Here is a 26581-nt window from a genome sequence, read left to right as displayed (position 1 = left end):
ACACGGACGGGGTTGGGTCTTCCTCCCCAGTGGGGAGCGCCTGTAAGTTCACCACCTGGTCCCGAAAGGGAGTGGTGGGAACCTTGGGCACGTAGCCGGGCCGAGGTCTCAGGATAACGTGAGAATCCCTGGGTCCGAATTCTAGGCAGTCAGGGGACACGGAGAAAGCCTGTAGATCCCCTACCCTCTTGATGGAAGCGAGCGCCAAAAGGAGAACCGTCTTCATCGTAAGATGAGGAAGAGAGGCATCCCCTAGGGGCTCGAAGGGGGGCCTGGTGAGACCTGTCAGGGCTACATCCAGGTCCCAAGAGGGTATGGAGTGCGGACGAGGCGGGTTATGCCTCCTCGCACCCCTTAGGAATCTAATGACCAGGTCGTGCTGTCCTAGAGACTTTCCAGCAACTGAGTTGTGATGAGCAGCAATGGTGGCTACATACACTTTCAGTGTGGAGGGGGAGAGGTTAGTCTCGAGTCTCTCTTGTAGGAAGGACAGCACGGACCCGATCGCACAACTCCTTGGGTCTTCTCCTCGAGAAGCACACCAGGTCGAGAAGAGGCGCCACTTGTAGGCGTACAGTCGCCTAGTGGCAGGTGCCCTAGCCTGAGAAATGGTTTCTACCACCGCTGGGGGCAGACCACTCAGGATCTCCTCGTCCCGTTCAGTGGCCAGACATGGAGGTTCCAGAGGTCTGGCCTGGGATGCCATAACATGCCCTCCCCCTGGGAAAGCAGGTCCTTCGTCAGGGGAATCGGCCAGGGGGGAGCTGTCGTCAAGAGCATTAGCTCCGAGAACCAAGACCGGTTGGGCCAGTGTGGCGCAACGAGTAACACTTGATGCTCCTCTTCCCTGACCTTGCACAGGGTCTGTGCAATGAGGCTCACTAGGGGGAAGGCGTACTTCCGCTTGTCCCGCGGCCAGCTGTGCGCTAGGGCATCCGTGCCGAGGGGTCCCTCGGTCAGAGAGTACCAAAGCGGGCAATGGGTGGTTTCGAGGGAGGCAAACAGGTCTACCTGGGCCTGCCCGAACTGCACCCAAATGAGCTGGACTGCGCGGGGGTGGAGTCGCCACTCTCCGCGAGGCGTAGACTGACGAGAGAGCGCGTCGGCTGTCTGGTTCAGGTCGCCTGGGATATACGTGGCACGCAGGGAGCGGATCACCTGCTGACTCCACCGGAGGAGGCGTCGGGCGAGTCGTGTTAACTGCAGTGAGCGAACGCCACCCTGACGATTGATATACGCTACTGCAGTAGTGCTGTCCGACCGGACCAGCACGTGCTTGCCCTGCACGAGAGGCTGCAGCCTCTTCAGTGCAAGTAGCACAGCCCACAACTATAGGCAATTGATATGCCAGCGCAGGCGGGGGCCCGTCCAAAGCCCCGACACTGCGTGCCCGTTGCACACTGCACCCCAACCCTGCAGGGAGGCGTCTGTTGTCACCACGACATGCCTCGTAACCTGCCCTAGGGGTACCCCTGCCCGAAGGAAGGCCATGGAAGACCACAGGGTTAGGGTGCGTCGGCAGCGAGGCGTAATCACCATCTGCCTGCTGCCGGTGTGCCACGCTCTCCAGGGAACTCGACTCAGGAGCCAGTGTTGAAGCGGCCTCATGTGCATCAACCCGAGGGGTATCACCGCCGCCGAGGATGCCATGTGTCCCAGGAGCCTCTGAAATAGTTTCAGGGGAACCGCCGACTGCGTGAAATGATCCAGGCAGTTCAACACCGACTGGGCGCGTACTGCGGACAGTCGCGCTGTCATGGTGACAGAGTTGAGTTCCATACCAAGATAGAGGATGCTCTGCACGGGGGAGAGCATGGTCTTCTCTTGGTTGACCTGTAGTCCCAATCGATCTAGGTGCCGGAGCACCAGGTCCCTGTGTGCACACAACAGATCTCGCGAGTGAGCCAAGATAAGCCAGTCGTCGAGATAGTTGAGTTTCTCTCTGAGGGGAGAGAGGGCGGCCTCCACAATCTTCGTAAAGACTCGTGGAGACAGAGACAGACCGAAGGGGGGGACTCTGTACTAATATGCCTGACCCTCGAAAGCGAACCGTAGGAACGGGCGATGATGAGGGAGAATCAAGACATGAAAGTAAGCGTCCTTCAGGTCGATTGCCATGAATCTATCTTGACATCTGACAGATGCCAGGATGCGCTTCTGCGTGAGCATCCTGAATGGCAGCTTGTGCAGGTGTCTGTTCAGGGTACGCAGATCTAGGATGGGGCGCACCCCCCCCGCCTTTTTTGGGGACGATGAAGTAAGGGCTGTAAAACCCCTTGGACATCTCGGCTAAGGGGACGGACTCGATCGCACCCTTCGCCAGAAGGGTGGCGACCTCGCTCCGTAGTACGGGAGCATCCCGGCCTCTGACCGAGGTGACGAGGATGCCCTGAAACTTGGGCGGGTTTCTGGCAAACTGGATCGCGTAGCCGAGACGGATCGTCCTTCTCAGCCACCTCAGCTGTGGGAAGCTTGAGCCAAACTCCCAGGGACCATGACAGGGGGACTAAGGGAACGATCTGCTTCATCGACCCCCCGGGGGGTGGTTCGATGGCTGGCAGTGCGGGTCTCTCGCCGGAGAGCCCCCGGGAAGAAGACTGGCTCTGCTGGTTTGCCTGCCTGGCGATGCAGGTCCCCGCACTGTCGATTTGAGAGTGCTGAGGGCTGCAAAATACATTCGATGTTGCGCCTCGCCAAGACGCAACGTTGAGTGGCCAAATACCGTCTGACAGAGGGTGAGAGCGGCTGTGAAGAACACCCAGGGAGATAGAAAACTGTTTTTGTGAAAAAGTGGGCGCTAGGCCCCCGTGGGCTGATGTTGGAACAGGGCAGGAACCTGTCCCAGATCGACCGTCCAGTGATGACATGGCTGGAATCGGGCCCGATGGTGTTAACCTCCCTGGGGTCTTCCCGTCAGGAACGCTTCTTCCTCGAAGGTTGTTGACGGGGTGGTGGTCTCGCCCTTTTCCGGGGTGCCGCCTGGGTAGGGAGCGCTGGAACCGGAGCTGGCTTCGAAGGGGGCCGGGGCTGCTGCGGAGCAGAGGCCGCACGGGAACTCGAAGGCCTATGGGCGGCCGAGTCCCGGCGGGGAAGAATATGGCTAATCGCCTCCGTCTGCTTCTTCACCGTCGAGAACTGCCACCAAACAGCCCATCCTGAGCAATGGGCGCGTCGAGAAAGCGGACTTTCTCGGCGTCGCTCATCTGCGCAAGGTTGAGCCAGAGATGCCTCTCCTGGACCACCATGGTGGACATCGCCCGACCACCTTGGTCGCCCTTAGAGCGAGGTCGGTGGCGGTGCAGAGTTCCTGCATTAACCCCAGGTCGGTCTTACCCTCGTGGATCTCTTTCAACGCCTTGGCCTGATGGACCTGCAGGATGGCCATGGCGTGGAGAGAGGAGGCAGCTTGGCCCGCGGCAGTGTAGGCCTTCGACACCAGCGATGCCGAAGTCCTACATGCCTTGGACGGGAGTTTCGGTCGACCTCTCCAGGTGGACGCCGCCTGCGGGCACAGGTGCACCGCGACTGCACGTTCCACCTCGGGCACGTCGACTTAACCCCTAGCCGCCCCACCATCGAGGGAAGAGAGAGCGACGGAACCGGTCTGACGTGTACGCGCTGAGAAGGGGGCATTCCACGTCTTCGTCAGTTCCTCATGCACCTCCGGGAAGAATGGAACCGGGGTTGGGCGCGGCTTGGAGTCGCGCTCAGAGCCCAAGAACCACGTTTCCAACCGTGAGCGCTGGGGGAGAGGCACCGGAGTACACTCTAACCCAATGCACACGGCGGCCCGGGAAAGCATGGCCGACATCTCGACAGCCGCCTCCTCCTGAGCTCGTCCCCCCTTGGAGGGGAGCTGCAGAGAGTCGTCGGGATCGGATGCCAGCAATTCGCTCTCCGATGCTGCGATGGACATCTCATCATCATCACACATCGTGTCCGACTGCGTGAAGGAGGACGCTGACGGTGTGGCACCGCCAGCTAGGGAACGATGAGGCGAGCGAGACGGGGTGCGAGCGGTCCGCGAGCACTTGGCTGACGGATTAGCGCTCGCAGAAACCCCCATATCACCCTCGCCGCTCGCCTTGGCGAACGGAATGGCCTTAGCCATCCTCGTCACAGCCCGGGAAGCATGCGAGGTGGTGGCTGATTCTCGGGAGAAAACAGCCACCCGTGACCGCAACGTCTCTATGACCATCTGCAGTGCGGGCAAGATGAGTCCACGAAGGCTGTCTCAGCGTGTTGGACCCCAAACACCTGACACAGACATCGTGTTTGTCCCCATCCTCGATGAGGACACCGCACCCACGAGAACAGCGGGACATGCCACGCTGGAGAAATTAGCTCTTTTAGAATGCAGACGGTGATTCACCGTCTGCAGCTCGAACACCTCTGGAACCGCCGAGACGCCCAGGGGAAGTCGCTGCAGGAAGGGACAGTCCGCTGCACCACGTTGTAGAACCGGCAATGTAGAATTTGCTAAGTAGCAAGAGTTGCACTTCATCAGCGAAGGCTCCGAAGAACAAAAGGTGAATGAATGATGCACGCCATCTCCCTTTTATACCCGGATGTCCGGGGCGGAGTCCGGCATGCAAATTTCATTTGCCAATTTTCATTGGCCTTTTCTAAGTAGTCGGAAGCGATTGGTTCTCAGGGACGAACCCCATCTGTCGGTTCGACACAACGTCGAGAGACCGACAGAAAGGGAAATATAATTTTCTCTGATATAGATATCCGCACCCGATCGTCAATTTAATTACTCTAATTCTTTGTTTTAAGCATGATGTTATCAGATTCAGTGATGTTAGAACTAATGTGCCAATCTCTGATAGTAAAATAATACGGTGATCGTAAGATGCTTTTAAATGAACATTTATTTATAAAACAAAAGTTTGTCTTTGGCCAGATTAGCCTACATTTTCTTAATAAAATAAACACAGGCTTTACTCCCTATAGCCTTTGAATATCGCCGTTTCTGTCACTGCAACACACAAACACACACGAAAATGGTCTAGCCCTCACAGTCCTTGCATATTACATACCCAGCACTTGATTAATCCTTGTTAACCACTTCGCTAAAATGCTCCCACATGGCACTTTTCTTTTCTTTCTTTCTTTCTTTCTTTCTTTCTTTCTTTCTTTCTTTCTTTCTTTCTTTCTTTCTTTCCTTCCTTCCTTCCTTTTGTTTTGTTTTTAATTCTCCCTTTTTAATTTTCTCTCGGATCTGATTTGCCTCCATTTTCTGCTTTAAGAAATGGACCCCCCTCTACCGCCGCCACGCGCGTATTTCTTTTAAATGAGTGCAGATTAGCGTCTGCCTGATGAAAAATGCAAATAAAACACATTCGTATTTTAGAGAAATGTAGTTAATATTTGTATCATTGATGACTGATCTCATCCACCCGCGACCCACCCGCAATTATTCATAATGTATTTTTTATTACCCGACCCACCTGACCCACGGATATAACCGCCATCCGCGCATCACTAGTACCTACTTAAACAGTAGGCTTGTTCGACTTGATGCGGCGCCGCAAGATCCGACAAGCGGATGACATCAAAGTACCGCGAGAGCGATTCGAAAGCAAACTATTTATCGTTTTTCGAATCGCTCTCGCGGTACTTTGATGTCATCCGCCTGTCGGATCTTGCGGCGCCGCATCAAGTCCAACAAGCATAGTCATTTGTCCGGCGCCCCGCACGTAGAATATGTATCAGAAATGAACAAATACTATTTTAAATTATATATTTTTAAAGAATGCTTACACAACTACCGGGTGAATAGTGTGAATCTTATTATTCAAAATGATTTAGCAAGTTATAATAGAGGGTATGGACCTGTCGTCACTTTACCACGCGAGCACACTAGAGCGCGCCCCCGTGAGGGGCAAGACATTCAGCAAAATGACTGCTTACAATATCAGGAAACGCAATTCCGTGCAACATTTCAGTGTCCACTAGGAACACTTGATTCCTATGTAAGTCATAGGCAAGTAGTAAGGATCACTGTTGAGTTCAGCTGCTTGTAATTTCAGCAAATAATTGCGTGGTTTAGGTCTTTGTTTCTCCTATTCTCCTCAGCCATTTTGCTGGGCGTTTTACCACTCAGGGGAACGTGTCTTAGCGCTCAAGAGGGGCGTGTCCCAGCGTGTTCACGTGGGAAAGTGACATCGATGCATACTATCTGTTGAACTTGGCCGTTCTCAATATCAAGTTCGCAGAGTCCGGACTTGCGTCCTTCCAAGATCGGACTTGGCAAGTTCGACTCAGAAGAATGAACTCCCGAAGACGTAACAGGCAAGTCCAGTTATTTTACAAATGGAACAGCAGCATACTTGATAGCGCAGCTCAGCACCTCATGCTTCAATCAGCGTCATTGTATATCTTTTCGTTTTTTATTTTTAATGTACATATTAAATGTAATTAGCAAAACGTGTGTAATACGATATTATACAGCTGCCTCTTTTGTATTTTAAAACTATTAAACATTAATATGTGGTTCAGGCAATATTTGCCTACTCTGATTATATTAATTTCGTTTGAAATAAAATTGAATATCAAACTACGGACTCTTCTCGTTTTCAATTCAAATAAAAAAAGCGGGAAAGATGGTGGTGGGAAAGTGTTGGACATTAAGAGGAAAAATTAGACACAGAAAAAAAGGAAAGTAAAAGAAGTAAAAGAATCAATTAATCAATCAAAATGGAACCACTACAGCAACGCTATTGGCAGCAGTATATTTCAAGAGCACTTACCGAGGTAGGGCTGGCCTCGGCAGGTACATAACCGCTGACTACCCGGGATCTCCCGCCTCCGAAATCATCTGAAGAAATTTTTGAATATTGGCTAACCTTATAATTCAACGCCAGATTTGAAGTCTAAACAACTATACTCTCGCCTCAAAAACTACATTTCGTGAAATAATAACAATAGTATTTACAAATGTATTACAGTTGTGCGTTCTCTCTTCCGCCATTATGGAACGTCAGTTGGAGCGAACTGAATTCTGGGTTATGGCCTGTATCAAGTCCGCACAAGTCACCTCCCTATGCGACCTCGATAAAAGGGGCGGAGAAAGAACACATCCGGGGATTTGAACTGTGAACTAGATGTGAACTTTGATTTGGAACAGTACTTGGGTTGCTTCTGATGACGTTTCACAAGGACACAAGTACAGACAAGGACACATATTGAGAAACGGCCCTTAAGTTGTTTGACAGTCTTCTTCTCTGGATAATTGGCGGGGGCGTTGCCCCTGCGCCCTCTATTGACCAGCCGCAACTGCACTCTGAGATCACCTAGCAGGAACCAAACATGTAATATAGTGAGATTTGATGGTTGTTACTCCCGTGATATTAATAAAGTATCTGGTGAAACTGTACATCAGTCGTGTGAGAGCTGACTGTTGATGCTCAGCTCTTCAGCAGTTGGTTTTAGATGAAAGCGTGATGATGTCTCGGCTGATGTCTGAAAATCAAACGCAAGACAGAAATATCCCGAGGACCTTAATAGATTGAATTCTGCCGAACCAAACTCGTCTTCCTCTGCTCTGCATTAAACTTTTATTCTTATTCTACAGAGTGAGTCTGAAAGCAGCGCAGCGGGTGTTAAGTGTTACTGAGTTCACGGAGGATATGAGTGGAAAAGCCCCTCTGATGCTCCTGTCTCTCTCAAACACCAGACTGAAACAGTTCAACACGGCGTCTTTTGCGAAACGTAAGTGTTCTAGAGCAGGGGTTTTCAAACTGGGGTCCGGGGACCCCCGGGGTCCTCCAGAAGGTTCTAAGGGGTCCCCAGAATATTTTTTGAGAAAAAAGTGTATATATTTGTTTCTACGTGTTCATGTCGTCTTTATTTGCTTCATGCATACTATTTTGAATGTTCTTTATAAAGCTGTCATGAAAAAACTATGAAAGTCAATACAGTAAAATAAAATAAATACAGTAAAATAATACCGTAAAATAAATTTGAAAAGTCTCCTCTTTCAGTTTATACATTCAACATTACTCTAACTGTACATTGCTTTTAGAATATCACACTTATTTATCAAACATGTTTCTTTATACTGCACATACAAAAATAGTTGGATTATGTATTTACGGATGAGTGTCCTTCACATAATGTTCATCATATTTGGGGGTCCTTGACATAATAAACTTTGAAAACCCCTGTTCAAGAGAACCTCAGTCAGATTCAGTGTGAAAGTTTATTGGTGTCCAACTCGGGGAGCAATTAAAATGCCACGCTGTTATCATAGTTATCAATTGTGCACGCTGTGCACAATTGATCAAATTATTCTGCAGATAGAATATTGTTTGTCTTTAGAAACGTTAATATGTGCTGTACCTCCAGACACTCGATCACAATGATCAATGCTGACATCAGGCATATAATAAACCAAATAAATAACACATTTTTTCATCAGTATGTGTGGTGGCTTTGATGTTGTTGGTGGGAAAATTCTGTCAAAAGTAAAATGTTGCGAATACATTTCATGTTGACTGTAAGATAAAACCTACAGTCTGAGTAATAGCTGAATATTCATCATTGAAGAACCTCAATAAAGGAACAAGCCCACCATCTGCTTTCAAAGCAATGAGCATTCATTACCTTGACACTTAATTCATTAATGAAACCACATATTGTTCTGGACACTGAAGCAGAGCTGTGATGTTGAGATTTAATGAAACATTTATGTAAAAGTCCTTTTCAAAAGACAAAGGGTTGTGCTATCTCCAAAGTGACTTGGAGAGTATGAATCCGTTTTCTTCTTTAATGTGTCTGTTATCTGTTTTAATGATCTGCAGCGATGCAACTCGTCAGAACTGAAGGTTGAAGATGTAACGAATTCTCCAAATGAAACTTTATCAATTAATGTTTATTGACAGCAGCACCCGAACCTGAAATGAATTAGAACGATTTGTGTCTAATGTTTTTGAGTTTAGCTAATGAGGCATATCCATCTGTGGCATTTGAAATTTTTCTTTAATAACACCTTTTAAGGTTTATCATTTGATCTCCAGAAGACACTGGGATATTTCAGGGTTATTTATGTTAAAACTGAAGTGTGGATGGGTCTGTGTGACAGGGAAGTGTCTCTCAGCTTCGGTCAGTTGTTTTTGTGTACGACAGCTCTTTTCTGAAGGATGAAGGTACAAAAGTGTGCCTTTATCAGCAATGCGTCAACCAAACCGTGCATCTTCAAACGGACACATCCAGCCTTGTGCTTTAACAATTTCAGTCACATCTCATGAGATCAATAGATGTCAAAGATAAGAACATGTTTTCTGAAAATTGGCACGTGGCATGACTTTATGACATTTTGCTTAGAACTTTAACAATAAATCTTGACAGAGAAGGAGAGAGCGGTTTTCTTAAACTCTTTCATCATGTCCGCAGGATGAAGACTATCAGGTGGATTACATTAAAAACTCTTTTGGGTTACATCGAGCCTAAAGCGTGTGTCTGAGAGAGACAGGTGCTGTGTTCTGTGCGACTTTACAAAATAATATCTCCCCTGAAGCGTACATTCATGTATTGAACTTTAAAGTTTATTTTTATTTTACTGTTAGTAAACATTGTGACGCGTTTTTGTGGGTGGAGCTTAGGTGGAGGCAGAAAGATCCCCCTGACCGCATTACTAATGCTAGGTAGCACGTTTTGTTTGCTTGCTTTTGGACAATGACTAGAAAAAAATCAGATTAAATTTTAACATGTAAGGTCACTCTTGCTGACCTGTACACGCTCACTCAATGGATCCAGGGATGACAGGATTACCTCCAGTTAAGTGGCCTGACATCTACACCTATCTGACAGAGAAACCAAGCGCGTAAAGATAACCTGAGAGCTATAGATGCCTGTGTGTGCTAACAGTGACAAACGTTAGCAAATGCATTTACTTGAACACAAACCTGACACATAACATGAGCCTTCTCACTGTTCCCTCTCCCTTTATATTAATGCACTTGTGACAACTAAAGAAAAAGAGATGACAAACACTTTCCTTTATGTTTAGTTTCTGGCTGAAACCGCTAGTTAGCTAACAAACAAAGTTAGCTAGAATACCCTATGCATTCATAAGTTAACGCTACGTGAAAAATAACCTTGTTCCCCAGTTTCTCATTTGGGCGTACGTGAGATATTTTTAAGAGACAAATCATAATAAACACCAACAAAAGACAGTCGTTTTTTAATCTTAAATTTTATGAAGTGAAACGAGGGCATGTTTGCTGATTGTTTTTGTTCAGTCCGCTCGTTTTATTGTGTTTATTTAACGCTTTCGTCAGTGTTTTTGTTTGGCAATGGCAGCAGGTATGTGTTAAAATATCAAATTGGATACTGTATTCTGTCGATTGTGGCACTAAACAACACAACAAGATTATATTTTATGATTATACTAAGCTTATGTAGCTGAATCTGTGCTGGTTTGTATTGGCCGCCTCCAGTTTTCCTTCTGTTTTGCCTCCAGCTAATGTCGTGACGTAAGCGTGACATCGGCCATAAAGGGGTCTGTAGTGCACTCATTAAATGGAAAGAGAATATGTAAATTAAACAAAAACTGAACTACAGCATGCATGAATGGATTTAAATAATAACTAATATTATTTTTTTTAAGAAGGGGCTGTCATAACATTAGATTTTCACTACATGGTTATTGTGACCAAAAGATGATACTAGTGTAGATAGGCAGACAGAAAGAGTTTGTAACCATTGTGACTCTTGTTAAACATGTGCTGAATTATTTATGATATTATCATGTGTGTAGAATTAACACAATGTTAAAAATCATGGTTTTTATTTAACCCTTATGCGGTCTTCGTTTGGGGTGTACACTCATGGTCTTTGGGGTCTCTAGAGACCCCAGGCAACAAAATATAATTTTAGAGTGCTACAGAGTCTTTAGAGGTTATAATTTATTTCAATCATCTGTTTTCCATATAATTCTACAAATTTAATCTAAATATTAGTTACTAACTGTAAGGGAACTATGTGTCTGTGCGAAATTGTTTTGTCTCATCCTTTCATCTCTCTCCCCCCCCCCTGTCTCTCTCTCTGTAAAATTTGAAAAACTATATAATAGTCTAATTTATCAAAATAAAACATTCATAGTATGATACAACAATCAATAAAGATGGAAGTGGATAAACGGCATCAGATAATCAGTGAACAGAGTTGATCATAGTTGTGCCATCTGAGAATATAGAGGGAGAAATTCACTTAAAGTGACACTATAGACCTTTTGCTCACGGGTTCCCCCATGTAGTTGATAAGCGCAATTGTCTGTTACCAGTGTTGTAAATAATATTGCTGTATAAGCTTCCCCTTGGGCAGCGCAATACACGTGAATTAGTTTACTAAGCTGATGAAACCGATGTATTTAATGAGCTAAATACACTGTATAAAATAAAAGTATTAAAATGACATGTTTAAATTTCAGTTTACGAATAACATATAAGACTTTTTTTGTCAAAGCTTGATGTAACATACACGGCAGTATTTCTGGCTCAAAATCTGCTTAACAAACAAAAAACATCACTTTTGATCATTTAAAATTACCATGGTTTTATTACAGTGAATAACTAAAACAGTAATAATGAGATTGTTTGATTTCACTACCCATAGCCTCATCTATGTACTATTACAGTGGCTTGCAAAAGTATTCACCCCCCTTCATTTTATTCACATTTTGTTATGTTGCTGCTTTATCTTAAAATACATTAAAACAGATTTGTGACAACTTTGCACATTTATTAAAAATGAATAACTGAAATAAGTACCCTTTTCTGGGACACTTGAAATTTAGCTCAGAAGCATTGGTTTTGCTTGTTGATGTTTCTACACTTCGAGTGGAGTTAACCTGTTGCAACAGCTGAAAATGCATATCAAAGTAAAAACCAAGACATGAGGTCAAAAGAACTGCCAGTAGAGCTTTGAGACAGGATTGTATCAAGGCACAGATCTGGGGAAGACTTCTGAAAAAAATCTGCTGTATTGAAGGTTCACAGAAGCATGTAGCCTCCAATAATCTTAATGAAAGAGGTTTGGAACCACCAGATCTCTTACTTGAGCTGACCTCCTGTCCAAACTGAGCCATCGATGGAGAAGGGTCTTGGTTAGAGCGGTGACCAAGAAGCTGATGATCACCCTGGTTGAGCTCCATGATCATATATGGAGATGGGAGAAACTTACAGAAGGACAAACATCACTGCAACACTCCACCAATCTGGGCTTTATGGCCGAGTATCCAGACTCGAGCCTTTGCTCAGTGAAGACAAATGAAAACGTGAAATATGCAAAAACGTACTTCAACGAATCTTTCAAACGGTCAGAAACAAGATTCTCTTGTCTAATGAATCTCAGTTTCATGCATCATGTACAGGTGTTGAGCAGTGCCTTGTTCTCTCCAGACAATACCATCTCAACAGTAAAGTGTGGTGGAAACAGCATCATAGTGTGGGGTGTTTTTCAGCTGCAGGGACTGAAGCATTTGTAAGAGTAGAAGAAAAGCTCAATGGCACAAAATACAGAGATAATGATCATGAAATCCTGGCCCAGAACATTCAGAACCTCAGACAGGGCAGAAGGTTCATTCTCCATCATGACAATGATCCTAAGCACACAGCTAAAACAATTCAAGAGTGGTTTATGGACAACTCTGTCTATGTCCTTGAGTGGCCTAGCTAGTGCTTTATACATCGCTGTTTAAACCTGAAAATGTCTGTCTACTGATGATCTCCATCCAACCTGACAGAGTGTGAGAGGATCTGAGGAGAAGAATGGCAGAAAATTGCCAAATGCAGATGTGTAAAGCTTTTCACATCATACCCAAAAAGATTTGAGTCTGTAAAGGTGCTTTAAACAACTACTTAGTTAAAGGTGCAGTGAACTGGCCGTTTTTATTGTTTTATACTATTGTCTGATGTCTACTTATGACGTTCGCGTGGTTTTTACATTCGAAAACATCCAAATCAATAAGTAATAGGCTATTTTCTACCCTGGTTTTGAGGCCGGCTGGAGAAACGCTCGGTTTTTAAGGGCGGGCCACATAGAAGACTTGGAAGTAAACGCCCACTGCTATGATTGGATAGCAGCTTGCGTAATTTACTTAGTTGGAGCCTTCTGTGAATTTGGTTAGACACGTAACATTACATAACGTGATTTTACTCAAATTTACGGACTTATTTCCCGGATGTGATGGCAAGGCTTTGCGTATAGTTTGTATAGCCTATAGTTGTATGGTGTTTAGTGATATATGACCGTACATGTCAGCATTTAAGACCCGCGAACCGGACAGAAGATCACCGCGATCTCGGGTCTCAAATGTTATAGTTTTCATGATAAATAAACAAACGGTAGACTCTCGGCCAAAACGACAGTGTTGGCAGATACAGATATAACCCAACACCAGAAATAATAACAAAACACTTCAAAACAGCCTCTATTATTCGCAAACGGTGGATAAAACCTTGAAAAATGATATATGAGCCCTTCAAATCACAGAGGTGCCGATTACAATTATTACAAATGACTAGAGGTCCCCAGGTAATACTATCAGGGCATATCAAGCGATCTCTAACAAAGCAATAGAGACGCATAGTACAAATGTGTTTTACTCACATAAGATTGCTGCGCCATTTCTATCGGATCCAATATTGACAGCACAGCACTGCTTTTTAATTTTAGTCTCTTCGCAAAGACTTGTTCAAGGAATCCGCATTGAAATGACGCTCATTGTTTTCCCCACGTGAGCTGGAACATCTTTAAAAATGAACTTCAACTACGCATTCCTACTGTCGGAATCCGAAGGAAGGTTATGCAGCGACGGTGTTCTTCCACAACCAGGCAATGCGCAATATTTTGCGATCTTTAATGCCATGAAGCTTACACTCGCTCTATCTGGTTTCCGTGCAGCTTGTGTTCAGTACTGTCATGTGCGAACCAGTGGGCAGGGCTCGAGAAGTAGGCGTTGATATTCTTCTGTGGAGGCCGTGTTTAACCTGTCATAGATAGGTGCATTCCAGAACCTGCCGTTCGCTGGGCCTGGTGTTAATAACAGTTGTTATTTCAGTAACAAGGGCGTTTTCAGGTCTGACACTTACATGATGTTCACTTGAATATGATTCCCTCTTATATAACAAAAGCTGGGGTTAAAATTGTGGTCCTAGTTCACTGCACCTTTAAGGGTATGAATACTTGTACTTATTTTAGTTTTAATAAATTTGCAAAGTTCTAAGTCACATATTTTGACATTATTGTGCATGGAGTGTAGATTAATGTAAAAATAATCTTTTAAAGTAGTTTAGGATAAGGCAGCAACATAATAAAATGTGAATAAATGAAGGGGGATGAATAATTTTGCAAGGCACTGTATATGAAGCTTTTAGTGAAAAGACAAGGGTCATTTTATCAAAGTACTAGCAACATGAATCGTTATGTAATTTTGTAAGAATTGCAATCAGGAGCTAAAAAGAGTACTTGTTAGAAGTTATTTTAGCCAATAGAATAACGCGGGGTGCTAAGCAGACCCAATTCACACAGGGGGCAGAATTTGTCTCTTGTTTGTGAGGAACATGTTGTGACCGGCAGGAGCAATACCCTGAGGAACGAGAAAGGTCTTTTCCATTAGCAGCAGTAGATTGTTTCTGTTAAATTTTACTGCAGTGTGATAGAAAATATGTCCGTCTCTCTCGTGTTCAGGTTTCAGTTTTAATCCACTGGAACATGAACGCATGTCCAGACTTTCACTGGGTCTAAACTACCAGCGTGTAATCTACATCAAAGCATTCAGCGCGTTACATGACCACGCTGTGATCAGAGAGCTCTCGAGATCCTCGTGCTCGAAACATCCGCTCGGAGCCCGACTGTTCCCGCGTTAATTAATATGTCTATGGGAACAGCATCTTGCTTCATCTCTATCTGATTTCAAGGAGGAAAAAGCAGCTTTGAAGTGTGCAATGTCACATTAGAGAAAAGATTTGAAACGGCGACCCTCATTAAGATCTTACATGAGTCACAGGCATTTCATGTCACGGCGCTCGATGATGTAAATATGTTTTTCTGAGGTCTTTGCTAGTTCTAAAGATTTGTACTTCATCATTTTTGTGTGTGCTAAACACACTGCCGGATGTTGCTGCTTTAGAACTCAAGTGAAGATTCTTATCAAACAAGCACTTATCACTCTACCACTTAGTCACGTTTAAGGAACCTTCAGACCTTCTCATGACCCTCGATCACCTTATTTCCAACCATCTCTTTCTGTAGATGCTGTCCTAAAATGTGAAGGTTGTCTGACAGTCATTCAGCAGCTCAGAGTAACAGGACAGGAGAGATACTGTACATGCAGCCGAAGGGAAATCACAGCGATTCCCTCAAAGAGCTTGCGTCACCCTCAAATCAGACATTTCCTCAGATGTCAAAGCAGGAGAAAAGTTGCCTTCTTCCATCCCAGAATTTACACGTTCATCACCAAAACACTGAAGCTTGTTTAATTAGCATTATCGCACAATGTGGTCATCGGATGAAACTCATTCTCAAAGCCCCTGATATTACATACCATCTGCTTCTATTCACAAACTAAATCTGTTTGAGTTTCAGACGAGCATACAGTCCTTAGCCTCAGCAGGTACGCACTGACAGACCCTGTAGAACTGTCCCATTAGTCTTCTCTAATAATTCTCTGTGTGAATTAAACGTTTAAGAAAGTCACCCTTGATCCATCAGACATTAAAGATTACTGACCGGTTTCACTACTTTCTCATGACTGCGACACTGATTTGTTAGAATGCTTTCTTACATTCTGTTTATTTCAGCCTTGCTTCAATAGAGCTAACCGTATCTAAAAAAATACATGCTTGTTTTCGTGTCACAGATACACAAGTTTTTGTAAGCTCTTATTCAACTACTGTACATACAGACCACTGTATATACTGTACATATGCTTGTATTTGTACTCTTGCACTCTTTGTATTTGTATGTGCTTTAGTACTTTAAATACCATTAGAGACGTCACAAAGTGATTTGTGTTCAAGACACGTATTGAACGAGCCCCAGTGCATCTCCCCATAAATCAACAATATTAGGTAATAAATGCTTGTTGCACATAAACATGTCAAAAGTGTTGATCATTGATTAAAAGCCTGTCGCTCTGTCAACGGCGTGGATGAAGTGAAGCAAACGAAGGAACGCTCTCCACCTGTGTTTCAGCATTCACTGAGCGTTTAAAGAGATAGTTTTAGGAAACCGTTCTCTCGTGAATAACACAGTGTAACAAATTTTAGTTTCGCCCGATTTTTTTATAGTTCATTTACAATTCTGTGGTGCTAATTATTGTGGTCATATTTATTTTCATGTAGCATCAATGTTTTAGTGTATATTTAGCTCAAGTAAATGTTGAGCTTATATCATTACTGTAATTATGATATATCGGTATATTGCAAATAAACAAAAACTGTACAAATTTTCACATATTTTAAAAAATACTGTATGTCCCAATTGTCACTGTCAGAAAATTCTAGAAATGTCTGTTTAAGCACAGGGATAAAGCGATGATGAGTGACTACGTCTGGAACTTGGTTGGTGAGGAAAGTATTAGTCATAATAGACAAGAACCATCAAATGTACACTTGTGGAGTTTTGGACGACTCATTTTTAGTAACTGTTATGTTAAACTGTTGTTTGACAGTGAAAATTTAATTCAATTCAAAATAATAATAATGCTCATTTATCCAAATTTTATCCGAAGCAACTTACAAGAGAGCATTTAACCTATCTTCAACACACTAAACAGTACTGGTAGCATTAAAGAGGATTAAAGCTGAAGTAAGCAACGGAGAGAATGAACAAAATTAAAGAAACTTTTTTAGACAAACAACATAGACAGTTATTGGTAAGTCAGATAAGTGTGGGACAGGTTTGTTTTGAGGTGTTTATTGAAAGTTGTGATGGATGCTGCAGTTTGGGTGGAGTCTAGCAATTCATTCCACCGCAGAGATACACTCCTGAACAAAATCTTAAGATTGGGGGAAACATTACAAGTATTCACATTTCTCGTGGGTGGATCATAACCAGGTTATAAGAATTGCTTCAAAATGCCAATACAAGAGAGTAGGCAATTTATTGAAAACTTCATTGAAACTCAAAAAGGCTGTTCATCAGTTGATCAAAAGTTTAAGACCATAGCCTTAAAAAGTTCAAATCTGGCTTTCATGTCATTGTTCTTCAGGCAGTCACACTATAATGATCTCCCGATGGCAAAGGCAAAAAGGTTTTCTGTCTTTGAACGTGGCAGGATTGTTGAGCTGCACAAGCAAGGGCTCTCGCAACGTGCCATCGCTGCCGAGGTTGGACGTAGTAAGACCGTCATTGCAAATTTCTTAAAAGATCCTAAGAGCTATGGGACAAAAAAGTTAAGTGGTAGACCCAAAACAATTTCACCTGCATTGAGCCAGAGGATCCGACGGGCTGTCTGTGAAGACACAGGGCGATCCTCAACCCAAATTAAGGCCGTTACTGATGCTGACTGCAGCCCAATAACCATAAGACAGCATCTGCGAGAGAAGGGCTTCAAGAACAAAAAACCTCTTCAAAAGCCACGCCTCCTTCCACGCCACAGACTTGCCTGTTTGGAATTTGCAAGGGAGCACCAAACATGAGACATTGACAGGTGGAAAAAGTTTTATTCTCTAATGAGAAAAAATATAACCTGGACGGTCCTGATGGCTTCCAACGTTACTGGCATGACAAGGAGATCCCACTGGAGATGTTTTGTACGCGGCACAGTGTTGGTGGCTCCATCATGATCTGGGGTGCTTTTTCCTTCAATGGGAAAATGGAGCTTCAGGTTGTGCAGGGCCGTCAAAGGCGGCTGGCTATGTGTACATGTTCCAGCAGGCATCCCTCTTGACGGAGGGCCCTCGTCTGTGCGGTAATGACTGGGTCTTTCAACAGGACAACGCTGCAGTTCACAATGCACACCTGACAAAGGACGTCTTCCAGGAGAATAACGTCACTCCTTTGGACCATCTTGCATGTTATCCTGATCTAAATCCCATTGAGAACGTTTGGGGATGGATGACAAGGGATGTTCACAAAAAAGGACGTCAGTTCCAGAACGTGGATGTCATTCGTGAAGCCATCTTCACCACATGGAGCAACGTTAGCCACCTGGAAACAGTCGCATCAAGCATGCCGAAACGAGTGTTTGAAGTGATCAACAAGAACAGTGGGGCTACTCCATTTTTGATATTTTTAGTTCTGTTGTGGGGTTTTTTTTGGGTTATGATCTTAAACTTTTGATCAGCTGATGAACAGCCTGTTTGAGTTTAAATGAAGTTTTCAATAAATTGCCTAGTCATGTTTTTGTCTCTTGCTCCTGTTTCTTGTTTCGGCATTTTGAAGCAGTACTTACAACCTGGTTACGATCCACCAGCAAGAAATACGAATACTTGTAATGTTTCCCCCGGTCTTAAGATTTTGTTCTGGAGTGTATCTGTATTCACATCTATGGGCATGACATCTCTGAAAATGTTATCCAATTATGAAATTTACTGAAAATGTCTGGAAAAATTCAACATATTTACAATGTTATCATATTTTTTCAGGTTCATTCTAAAATGACCTTTCATTAATTCATTCTTTCTTATTTTTGCAGTGGCTCTCTCGACCTACGCAGAGGTTTTAAGGATCTTGAATCGTGACAAACATCTCGGCAATCCACAACATCTTGTCTAAAAACATCGTAAGTCATAACAGACACTTCTGCTATATCAAAAATGTCAAATGTATGTCAGATGTAAAAGACACAGATATACACAAATATAAGGAAGAGGGACAGATCATTTCAACCGGATCCATGAACAAGAGATGATGATGTCAATGCCAGAGCACGAGAGAAAACCTGCTGGTGTATCAGCATTAAAAAAGCACTGTGATAGTGGTACAAATGAGATTTTTATTTGTAAAAACTTTTCAAATTCACACAAAAGAAAACTTGATATTAAGTTTTGGATATTAAGATTTGTTTGTGAGAAAATATCTTAAATTGAGTCCTAGATATTTTTTGTATTTTTGATATTTTTTGATATTTTAAGTATTTTTCCATCACAATCTCATGGGAATTCGTATTTTACGAGGTGAGTCCAAGGTAATTTGTATAAATGTTTATGATCTTCAGTAAATTCAGTAAATACTGATTAAGAAAATTTGTATTATTATTAACATTTACATAGCCTGAAACTATAACCACATTTTAAAAAAGTTTAAATTTAAAACATTTTAGCACATTTCTAAACAAAAGTTAAAAATAAAAGCAATATGTTGTGCAGAGCAGATTAGCAAAATGGAGCACAACATTGCTCAAAATTCTGCTCCTGTCTCTTTACTGCTGGTTTAACTCAAGCTCAGAGATGTGCTGTTTCAATCCTCTGAGTGCATTAGAAATGAATCACACGTCTGATGGAAACCAATGCATTACAGCTCATGAATTTAGCATGCTTTGCTTTTCAAAAGCCAGGTTTTTCAATCTGAACTTACTGAGTGATGATCACAAACGCTCGCTATTTATAGTTCACATGTAACATGCTGTCTGTGATGTCATAGTAAGAGAGTAACACTTTTATCACATCGCTGTGACCTCATTTTGCTAACACCTAAGAATTGACAGAAAAGCTAATAAACCTCATTATAAGAAATAGATTGAATGTCCTTAGCAACAGAAAGACTTTCTAGGACTGTACAAGAGCTCTGAAATGTCTCTCAAGTGAATTCAGTTGTATAGAATGAACCGAGCAAGTGAAAGAGATTCTGCTGTATTGCACTCTTAAAAATAAAGGTGCTTGAAAGGTTCTTCACAGCGATGCCATAGAAAAGAACCATTGAGTCTTTAAAGAATGAACTCTTTCTTACTTTTTTATAATCTGAAGAACTTTTTTGCCATAATGAACCTTTTGTGGAACATTTTAGACCATTTAGATGAAAAAGGTTCTTCTATGGCATCGTAAAGGTGAACGTGCTGAAACTCTACATGGTTTATGATGTGAACCTCACAACTGTTGACTCGCTAGCTAAACAAGCTGGACTCTGGACTTTTTTCCTTTTTCTAAGTATTTTTTTGTAAATCAGCCTGTTGAGACTCCTGCTGGCAGTATAATCAGACATATTATCCATTTGTTCACTGGTAGAGTCTTTTGCTTGGGTTTAGAGAGCAAAGCAGTTTTGTTTTCCTTTCAAGCCTACACTTACAGAGAGGCTCCATGGAGAATTCGCTGTACTCCATTCAAGAGTATTCAGACTTCACTTCACAAACCCCTTCCAAGTCTGTCATTGCCCACCATAGAGAGAGGGAGAGAGAGAGATAGAGAGAGAGTAAAAGTGTGTTTAAATGACCAAAACTGTTGGTTTATTCCATTTTATCTGAGCCTTTCTTTCTCCTTACACATGCAAGTGGATATAAATAAAGCATGACATGATCTCCCATAGGTTTTGCTCATGCAAACTATACAAGCAACGTACAGGTTTATTAAGTCTTTGACTACCAATAGAGATGTATCCTATAGCTATAGCACAAAGATATACTTTCTTGATTGTCTTTATCGGGATATTGATATAATATTGACCTTTCGTTCTATTGACTTCCATATGCATCTGAATGTGTTAGACCAGAGTTTAATGTGCTAAACTCCTGGAAAAAAAAGTAAGTTTGGTGAAGAATTCTGACCTACAAATTTGTTTCACCTAAAAATGTGTGACAAACATGCATGCGTTTTTTAAGTCTTGACACTGTTAAAGGGGTCATATGGCATGAATACGTGTTTTTCTGTGTCTTTGGTGTGTTACAAGTTGCCCATGCATGTATTAGACATGTGAAATTGCAGAAATGAAAGTGTGGGAACAAAAGAGTCATTGTATGTAAAAGCGAATGCTCACCCTGAAACACCTCGTGTAGCCACACCCCCACAAATCTACATCAGTCGGTGGTCTGATTTGACTAAGACCGCCCAAATGTATACGCAAGTAAGGTGGGCGTACCTGTCAGTACAATTGAAGAGGAACCTGATGTTCCAAATATGGTCAGAGGCGTTACATTTCCCTCACACGCTTGCAGTATTCCACCAATCACTACGCACTGGTGAACTGGCCAATCACAGCACACCTCGCTTTTCAGAGCCATGAGCTTTGTACAAAATCTGCGCGTTTCAGAGAGGCGGGGCAAAGAGGAGATATAAACATGCACGGTATGTGGAAAACTTTCCACGTGGAGGAAAAACGTAGAGACAGGATCAAAATAAAACTAAAATCCACAGATAGGGCAAGGTAACAAGAACACGGGTAAACACGGGGACGATAAAACCAGGTAAGCACAGGAGTACACTCAAACAGCACATACACATACAATCCACGAGCACAGGACAAAGAAACAAGAGGGTATATATAGGAAAGACAAACGAGGGATAATGACACAGGGCATGTGAGGGTAATGGAACACGGCCGGGAAGTAATACGGGAAATGAGAGGGGCGGGGCTAATGACAAGACACTGGAGAGAATGCATATTATTGTCAAAAGGACAATAATATGTTTCTCTCCACACATAACCAAAGACTTTGTCATGGCTCTGCCTCAGGACCAGGAAATCCAAGACTAAAAGAAGCAGAACCATGACAGAAGCCTCCCCTTTAATGAGCACTTCCAGGTGCTCACCAAGGGGTAGACAGAAGAGACAAGGCAGACTGAGACAGAGACAAGAACAGACAGAACATAGAGAACAAAATCAGGGGCAGGCAAGACAAAACAACAATGGGACAATAAAAATAACAAACATGGGAGGGGGGTGGGACCAAACAAGGGCTCACAGGGGGCAGTCCATGGGGGTGGGGAGAAGAGGGAACAGTCTTAGTCCCCGGCTGCGCTCGAGGGCGCGGAGTTCCTGGGGGACTTAGGGGAGGAAGTCCTGGGGGGGACTGCCGACTTTGAAGTCGGCGGGGCAAGGTTGGGTGCCGGCTGGAAGACCGGCTGCACCAGACTGGACGCCGGCTGCACCGGACTAGACGCCGGCTGCACTGGACTGGATGCCGGCTGGATCACCGGACTGGACGCCGGCTGGATCACCGGACTGGACGCCGGCTGGATCACCGGACTGGACGCCAGCTGGATCACCGGACTCGACGCCGGCTGGATCACCGGACTGGACGCCGGCTGCACCGGCTGGGACGTCGGCTGCTGCACCAGCTGGATTGGAGTCCACGCTGCCCACCGCTGCCTCTTCTTCTTCCGCCGAGCCACCTGCCTGGTGGTCAGCTGAAGGAAGGATGTATAAGGCACGGCTGGCTCCGGCTGTGACTCCTCAGAGGTGGATCCCCAGGACGCTCGCCTCCCCCGCTTGCCAACGAGGCTGGTGGACAGTGGAGAAGCTGCAGAGGGTGAGGAAGCTGCAGAGGGTGAGGAGGATGGTGTGGCGATGCCCACAACCCCGATCTGCAGGAAACCACCCTCAGGGATCGTGACCAGTGGAGATGGGTAATTGGAATACATTGAGACCGTGGACTCCGACCGCTCCACAGCGGATAGCCACACAGCGTTGAAGTCCAGCGGCCCCAACGCCCTCATCTCCGCCCTCGAGAGTGGATTCCTGAGACCGGAGTTGAAAAGCACGGCAAGCTCCTCCTCTTTGGGACTGCAGTTATGGGATGTAATACCAAACCGCTTTCACAAAAGACTTCAAGATTTTGTACAACACACTGGACCACTAGTTAGGCCAGTTATACGATCATTTGAGACAAAGTCAAATGACTTTTTTGATGTGCATCAAACAATTTATTCAGTAAATGTGTTTTCATCATAGTTTTAGCGCATTACTACTTATGCAATAAAAACTCAATTAAGCACATAAGGTTTTTATGTGCATTTTTAGAATTTACGCACATCTTATGCACATTAGAATTTATGCACATCTGCATGGACAGTAAGTAACATTAGATTGTCAGTGCACAAAATGTACTCAATAGACAATCCCTTCTTAAATTGAACATGTTTGTATAGTAAAAGGGTAGTAAATATTATTGCAGTGATGTCATACCATGCTACAGTTTTGGTATCTTGAGTAACTTGACTTACTATCACACTCTCAAATGAGCACACGTCTTCAAAGGGCCGTTTCCAGTAACGTTGTCTGAGATGTCATGGCTACAAGTGCTCGCTCTGACGCCGGAGATGCTAACGAGATGTATCTGTCACAGCCGATGATTTCCATCACATGCTAATTACTGTGTGTCGCCATACATAATAGTCGATCCCTTATTTATGTTGAGGCTTTATTTTTAACCATGTGATCCCATTCAGAGATGCAGACCTACAGAAAGCGTATTAGCTCCACGCTGTATAAGTGAATGAAAGCAGAAACAAGAGTGACAGGTTTGAAGAAAACACCCCTGAGCTCATGAAGAGGTAACGGATCAGTGAGGTTTTTCCCTCTTGCTGAGGGACAGGGGGATTTCTTCCTTTTTGTCTGCCTGCCTGAGAGCAGATTTTTGTAGAAGAAACATGGCTTTCTTTCTAGAGTCAGAAATTGATACGGACAGGCTGTCGCTGAGGCGATTGGTATAATGATATTCACAGACAGACTGTAGATGTTATAGGTCTATTCATTATGACTGATGGAAATTCACAAAGGTAAGAGGGATGAAAATAAACAGAATTATGAATTATATTTTACCCTTGCAGAAGCAGCAGAAGCAGAGGCACAAATTAGCTTAATCTCTCCCACTTAAAGGTCCAGTGTGTAGTTTTTTGGAGGATCTATTGACAGAAATGCGATCTAATATACATAGCTATGTGTTCAGAGATGTATAAAGACCTATATAATGCATTTTTATTACCTTATGAGATGTTTCTATGTAGACACCCCGCGGGTCCCGTTACATGGAATTTATCATGTTGTTTCTACAGTATCCCTAAATGGACAAAGTGCTCTACAGAACACGTTTCGTAAATACGTGATCTCCTTCAGAAAATGGGATTGGGGTGGAGTAAACTGGTGGTTGCAATTTCTCAACCTCACCACCAGATGCCGCTAAAAATGACACAATGGTCCTTTAAACAGAAACAAACGGTTTCAGGCTTATTCTAAAAGTCATGCAGTTAACAGTAGAGATTACACAACATTATTTTAACAAATCATAAACGCTTCTGCAGAACGTATAAAGAAATGACTGATGGACTCAAAGAGTGGACAACAACATGAAGTTAGTTAGGGGAGACCGGGGATGGTTGTAACATGGGTCAGTTGTAACACTTCCAATCTCTCCAATCAGGAACTAGTTACAAATCACATGATTCACTTCACACATGCTCAGTTTAGTCCTTATTCCACATGTGAGAAAGTAGAGCCCTGTGGCAGACACAGCAGATGTTAGAGAGGAAAAATTTCTCAAAAATTTGAGGTAAGAAAGTACATTTTTTATTTAACTTGTTTTTGTGATGGCAATGCCTGATTTGTAGTTAAACTAATCATAGTTAAATTATGTTATTTATGTAGATTTATTTCATACAACTTCTTAATGCTAATGTTTTAGCTTTTAGCTGTAAGGTGGCTACTAATTCATGGCTACAAGACTCTGGGTCAGTTGTAACAACAAGACTCAACACACAAACACAAAAAATGTTAAAGTGTTCATGTTTAATTTTAATATGGTCATTACTATGACAGAGTAACAAACTTATAGACATAGCTATTCAGTTTTATAATGATGATGCTAATGTAACACACACTCACCAACACAAATAGTGTTCAATTGTTGAAGCTAATGCACATTTGCACTTTTTATTTAGCTTTGAAAAACACGCACTAGTTATACTGAAAAGTCAGTGTTGAATAAAATTAATATTGAATAATTGATAGCGGACACTTGAAACTAGTTTGATTTGCATTTTGAATACACTGGCTTAAAAAAACTCCAAGATGCAGACAGAAATGTAAAAAATGTTACAACCATCCCCGGTCTCCCCTATATCTGTTAGTCAAAGCTTTTCTTTATTTGTATAATAGCATTTTAGTGCCACTTTAAAAATAAAAAAGAATTTTGAGATAGTTAAAGTTTATGATAATGCCAAAGTCATAACAATAGAAGATGTGTGTGCAATTTGTGTAAGTAAACTAATAGGAAAAGGTCTTTTGGCTGTGAATTATCATTAGTATGTCAACTGCTGACTTGACTCTTGTAATGTTGAATTAATTTCTGAATTATGACTACTTTCATCTTCTAATGTCTTCTAACATTATTCTCTCGCAGTCAAGGTTGAGAACTATAATGGGATTATTCTCAAACGTACTTTTTTATTTAATACAACTTTATTCCTAAAACACTTCCCGTGACCTCATAAAATCCTTCAAAATGGTTACAGCAAGGCAAGAAATATTAAAATAGTATAGATAATTAATGCACTTGTTAAGTGGTGATGTAAGGAATAGTGTTTCCAGGTCCACTCATTTCAATGGATGATATTATTAAAGGGGTAGTTCATCATTTACTGACATTCGAGTTGTTCCAAATCTGTATAAATGTCTTTGTTCTGATGAACACAGAGAAAGATATTTGGAAGAATGCTTATAACCAGGCAGATTTTGCCCCCCCTTGACCCCCATAGTAGGAAAAAATACAATGGTAGTCAAAAGTGCCCCAGAACTGTTTGCTGTCCTACATTCTTCAAAATGTTCAAAAACAGAACAAAAAAAAGATAAAGTAATTTTTCCTACTATGGGAGTCAATGGGGGGCGAGATATGTCTGGTTATAAGCATTCTTCCAAATATCTTTCTCCGTGTTCATCAGAGCAAAGACATTTATACACATTTGGAACAACTCGAAGGTGAGGAAATGATGACAGCATTTTCATTTAAAACATCTGTTTATGGACACTGTTTCTTCATTTCACACATCACACAAGGTTTATAAACCTCTGTAGTGCTCCGAAAGGGAGGGAGTTGCCATTGGTTGCAGTTCGCCACCTCACCGCTAGATGCTGCTAAATTTTATAAACCGGACCTTTAACAATGGATACAGCTCCTATAGAGCATGTTAACATTAGACACGAGAGCATTATGCCGTCATGACAACGTCACATCGCACATTTAACATTTAGATGTGAATCAGTGTACAATTTTCCAAGCTTGCATGCATTCAGATTCTCTTTAAATGAAAGATAAATCAAGAGAAAACTCATGCTCATCTGCTGTTTATTCAGCTATGGGGTGAGAGATGAGAATGATTACAGGAGCCCAAGCATGCAACATCTCAAACACTACTGATGTGACAGGAGACAAGCCTGCATTTAAGTGATTGAAATATAATTACATTTCACGTGACGAAGACTAAAATGTCCAGTATGAATTTCAAGTACACATTACTTTGCTGTTAAGAAGGTCTTTTATGTGTTTAAGTGTTAGGTTATGGGAATGTCATATGTGTTTACTGATCATTGGCATCTGTTCTGCTCCTCTTGTTTATTAGTCAGCAGCAGATGGAAACAAACAGAATATTTTGAGACCAAATTTGTGTTGTGTGCTTTAGATATCAAGATGAGATTCAGGCAT

General features: G+C 43.0%; 1 protein-coding gene across 5 annotated transcripts in view; it reads left to right on the top strand.

Annotated features, from left to right (window-relative positions):
• frmpd3 (FERM and PDZ domain containing 3) overlaps positions 1-26581 on the top strand; it is a 129260-nt gene that overhangs the window by 40690 nt on the left and 61989 nt on the right. For 3 of the 5 annotated variants that reach the window (XM_057328761.1, XM_057328755.1, XM_057328756.1), the window contains exon 2: positions 18650-18736. The gene's annotated coding sequence lies outside the window, so the exon portion shown is untranslated. Of the gene's footprint in view, positions 1-7579; positions 7717-18649; positions 18737-26581 lie in introns of all 5 variants that reach the window. The other 2 variants (XM_057328758.1, XM_057328759.1) reach the window with 1 other exon arrangement.

This window comes from Triplophysa rosa, unplaced genomic scaffold (genome assembly GCF_024868665.1).
Source record: "Triplophysa rosa unplaced genomic scaffold, Trosa_1v2 scaffold7_ERROPOS2016172, whole genome shotgun sequence".
NCBI lineage: Eukaryota > Metazoa > Chordata > Actinopteri > Cypriniformes > Nemacheilidae > Triplophysa > Triplophysa rosa.
Note: the sequence above shows the minus strand (reverse complement) of the source record. Positions and strands in the feature narration are given on the sequence as shown.